The 4,901-nt window shown below is 38.9% G+C and overlaps 2 long non-coding RNA genes across 4 annotated transcripts in view; one reads left to right on the top strand and one right to left on the bottom strand.

The window, feature by feature from the left end:
* LOC106869450 (uncharacterized) overlaps positions 1-4,901 on the bottom strand; it is a 224,589-nt gene that overhangs the window by 136,840 nt on the left and 82,848 nt on the right. The gene's annotated exons all lie outside the window — the stretch shown is intronic.
* LOC128250423 (uncharacterized) overlaps positions 2,501-4,901 on the top strand; it is a 71,964-nt gene continuing 69,563 nt past the window's right edge. For all 3 annotated transcript variants that reach the window (XR_008266436.1, XR_008266434.1, XR_008266435.1), the window contains exon 1: positions 2,501-3,034. This is a non-coding gene — a long non-coding RNA (uncharacterized LOC128250423). The remainder of the gene's footprint in view (positions 3,035-4,901) is intronic.

The raw sequence follows: 4,901 nt of genomic DNA, 5'->3' as shown, positions 1-4,901 counted from the left end.
TATATATATATATATATATATATATATATATATATATATATATATATATATATATATATATATATATATATATATATATATATATATATATATATATATGTATATATATATAATACAAATAATAAATGAGTATGTGCATGTATACGTACATGTATATAAGGTCAGGTTGGGTATGAAGTTTACGGCCAAAGTCGGAATTGTTCAGGTGTAGAAAATCGAAGGTTCAAGAAAAATTGGTCAGGCAAAGAGTAAATAATCCGATGAAAAGAAGAAGAAAACAAAGAAAATTCAACACATCTTTAATTATAAGCTACAATTGTTTCCTTCGCATAAACTGTCGTTGTAAATAGAGATTGTACGGAAACAATTATAACTTATAATTAAAGATGTGTTAAAGAAATTTCCTTGTCTTCTTTTTTTCACAGGACACACACACACATCAAAGTTAGAATATATAAATTCAGCTAATCATAAAAGAGAGATAAATCTTGTTCCCGATATTTATATAAAGATATAGCAAAAGCTGAATTTCCCTGGAAAATTTGAACACGAAATCTACGGAATCAAGGGTATTCTGTGGTATGAACGTTTCTTCTCCCATAAAAAAAGTCTATCAAAATAGTAGCCTAAATGATATGGAAGTATCATTGCATATGTGCTTCACGGATTCTTCTCGAAGGATTCAGTAATTTGTACCGATTCTGAGCAAATGTGACACAATTCTGAAAATGTAGTTACTAGGATGTGACTCTTTTACTCTTTTACTTGCTTCAGTCATTTGACTGCGGCCATGCTGGAGCACCACCTTTAGTCGAGAAAATCGATCCCGGGACTTATTCTTTGTAAGCCGAATACTTATTCTATCGGTCTATTTTTGCCGAACGGCTATGTTACGGGGACATAAACACACCAGCATCGGTTGTCAAGCGATGGTAGGGGGACAAACACACACACACACACACACACATATATATATATACATATATACGACGGGCTTCTTTCAGTTTCCGTCTACCAAATCCACTCACAAGGCTTTGGTCGGCCCGAGGCTATAGCAGAAGACACTTGCCCAAGGTGCCACGCAGTGGGACTGAACCCGGAACCGAGTGGTTGGTAAGCAAGCTACTTATACAATTTTCAATATTCTTCAATGAATTTAATACAGTATTTTATCTTCGGTTTAAACTTTAGATGGCTTCGTTGCGAGGAGAACGACTGACAATTATAACACGACAGACTGCTAAGATTCTGAAAGATTAACAATTTCCTCTTTGAAAATAGATGACTGGCTGAGTACAATTTTATACGTGGTAAAGAGCAATTGAATAGTTTCAATGAATTTAATAAAGTGTTACCTCTTTAATGTCGACTTAGATGTCTTCTTCGTGAAAATGAACGGAATACGACGACGCATTTAGCAGGCGACAACTTAACGTCTGCTCAGAAATGTTAAAAGAAAAAAACGGAATGCTTCGGTTGTTTTCGGATAATTCCGGTTTCAACGTTGTTTGTCGAATGCTAGTGTGTATGTGTGTGTGTGTAGGTGTGCGCGCGCGAGTGCGTCTGTGTGTGAGGGAGGGGGAGAGAGAGAGAGAGAAAGAGGGACAGAGAGGGGACTGGAGTGAAAAAGTCATAGAACAGAAGAAGTGAGAAAGAGGGACAAAGATAGAGTGAGTAACAATGAGTCGCAAGCAAAAAAAAAAAAAAAGAGAGAGCAACACGAAGCATAGATAGATAGATAGATAGATAGAAAGAGAGAAAGAGGTGATAAAAGAAAGAGGGGGGAAAGGGGGGAGTCGCGGAGAAAGGAAGAAGTACTGGAGAGAGTGAAGGAGAGAGAGCTGGTGACACGTAAAGTGAGGCTAATTTATGCATGTGCGAAATTGTGTTTGCACGAGTCTGTGTGCATATATGTGCGTGTGTGTGTGTGTGTGTGTGTGTGTGTGTGTGTGTGTGCGTGCGTGCATAGGTGTGGATCTCTGTAATGGACAGTTGAATGCGTCTCTTAGAGTTATCACTCCTTTCCCTTTGCCACATCAACAACACAACAACCCTCCTCATTCTTCCTCTTATCAGTTACCAACCCTCTACCATTTCACTTGGTTATCTACCTCACACCAGTCCTCTTACTCTTCGAAGATCTCTCAGCCGTCCATTAAAAATTTATAAGATAAAATGATATAAACATGATACGAGATGAAAGTAAAAAGTAGAAAATGCTTTCACGAAGTAAAAAAAAATTTAATTCAACAGTTTTTCTGTAAATGTATTCGTCTATAATTCCATAAGGTGAGTTTTAAACATAAGACAGAAAGAGGAGAGAGAGAGAGAGAGAAGAGAAGAGAGAGTGAAAGATAGATAGACAGAGACACAGAGAGAAAGAGTAAGAGATAAAGAAAGGAAGACAGAGAGAAAGGGTGAGAGAGAGTGTGGTGAGAGAAAGTGTGTGTGTGTGTGTGAAAGAGAGAGAGAGAGATATTGCTCCGTGTAAGTTTGCTTTTTATTGCCTTAAAAAGTTGTTTTTGGATTATTTTTTTTATGTAAAAGTTGTGCAATAATTGATACATTCGGTTGTACGATTTGTTTGCACGGGAAATCTGCCCTGTGTGGGGAATTTGCCTATTTTGTAAAACTGTTTTCGGCTTTCTTAGCCATATTTTTTTTCTTGAGCATGACGTGATCAAGCCAAGCAGACGATCTCAGAACGTACGCCCGTCTCCTTGGCAACTCGTTTGACGTTGATGTTTTACACTCCCTTCACCACAGCTTCATGAAGAAGGGGAGAAGTAACACACAAACAGGTGTAGCTGTGAGCAAGAACGCTAACACCGCCGCCACCACCACCAACAACAACAGCGATATCGTCGCAAAAGGCTTCGACCTTGAAGAAGAAAAAGAAGAAGTAGAAGAAGACTACCACCACCACCACCAGCGGCGGCGGCGGTGGTGGGGAGATGTCAAAAATATTAATGTAAAAAACTGTATAGTAGCCTCCTTGGTGAAAAATCAGAAGAGGAAACTGAACTTTCGAACGGTAAGTAACTCTTTGTTTTGTCCGTTAAAAAAAAATTTAAGCAGAGAGTTACTTACTCCTTGTAAATAAATTTGTTAAAATGTAACACTATCGCCCGAGGTTACCGTGGTCTTTTCGTAGGTTTTTCTTTCCACGAATAAACCTCCCCATTTCTTGGGAACTTTTTGTATTATTTTGATTTTTTTTTTTGTATATATCCCAAACGATTTCGATTCCTTTTAATCGTTGTTCCTACTTTTGTTTTTTTTTAATTTTGTTTTCGCATCCCTCGAAAAGAAAAACTCTACATTGTATTTGTCCCATCTGTGTTCAGCCCTGTGTGGCTAATAAAGAAGTCTGTCTGTCTGTCTGTCTGTCTGTCTGTCTCACTCTCTCTCTAACAATCGGTTTTTTATGCTTGCGGCCACTAATATTATTATTTCTTATGAATAATAATGTTATTTATATATTTATAAATAATTCCCTTAGTTCGTTTTGTCAATGCAACCGGGGCCCTCAAAGGAACACTTTGTCAAAAGCTTTTGCAAAATCAAGGTACATTACATCCACGTTTGAGTTGTTGAGTAACTGCCTCAACACCCAGTCATAATGTTGTAAGAGCTGGGTCAGGCAGCTCCTACCTGGTTGGGTATCCTAGCCATGTTGGGTATCACTCAGCAATTTATTTTCTTCAACGAATGCGATTAGTTTCCTTCTGACTATCCTTTCCATGACTTTGCTGATGTGTGAAGTCAGAGAGATAGGCCTACAGTTTGTGGCATCTGCTCTGCTTCCCCTTTTATGGATTGGTTCGTTAACTTGTATGTGTTCCAATGGGGTGGTAAAGACACTTTTGAACTGGTCATTCAGTATCTCACTGATCCTGGTTAGACTATCCGTGAGGTGGCCTTCCTTTTGGAAGAGGGGCCCTATCTTGCAGCGTACTGATGCTGTTTCTTTAGCGTAATAAAAGAAAACCTTTGGGTTTGACTTAATGTTTTTTATAACCCAGGCTTCTTTGTCTGCTCTCTCCTTCATATAGCATTGTTGCAGGCTATTTTTTCAATCTCCATCAGTATTGTTTTTAGGCGGGACCTTTCGCTAATTTTGGGATGTTGGTTGGTGTGATTTGCAACCTTCGTCCGTCGTCTCATGAGGATCGTCCTCTCCCTCGGAATCTTGTTCCTATTTGTTGTGGCCTTGTGCTCTGGAACATATTTTTGGCATATAGCTTGCATAACAGACATGGGATATTCTAGTTTCAAGTCAATGTCTGGAATGGAGAGACATTTTGGCTAGTCCTGTCTGCGGATCTATTTTTGGATCGATTTCCAGTCTGCTTTGTGGAAGATCAGATTGGAGAGATTTCGGGTGCTTCCTTTAGGCTGTATGTCTCTGGCTACTTTCGGCCCAAACATAGACAGCTCTATTATGTTGTGATCCGAGACTAATGTCGGCGTCACTTTCACGTCATCAATGATGTCTATAATGTTCGTGAAGCAGAGATCCAAAATGTTATTCGCCCTAATAGCTCTGAGTACAACTTGCTCCATGAATAGGGCATTGGTGAGGTTCAGCAGGGACTCCACCTGTGCTTCTTTGCAATGAGTCCTGAGAGCATGAGTCCATCGGGCCATTTGAGGTTGGGGAAGTTGAAGTCGCCCATAAGGAATATGCTTGCGTGGTGTTTCAGTTGCATGAGGATTTCTTTAATTCTTGTGAGGCAATCTTCAAATTTGCCTATGTGGTTTGGAGCATCAGGTGGGCAATATGTATTGCATATGACTATACAATTAGAGTATCACATACTGAATTTGAGTATGACAGTAAGACCTGTATATATATATATATATATATATATAGATAGAGAGAGAGAGAGAGAGAGAGA

The sequence above is a fragment of the Octopus bimaculoides genome, chromosome 21 (assembly GCF_001194135.2).
Source record: "Octopus bimaculoides isolate UCB-OBI-ISO-001 chromosome 21, ASM119413v2, whole genome shotgun sequence".
NCBI classification, from domain to species: domain Eukaryota; kingdom Metazoa; phylum Mollusca; class Cephalopoda; order Octopoda; family Octopodidae; genus Octopus; species Octopus bimaculoides.
This window is presented reverse-complemented; position numbering and strand designations above follow the sequence as displayed.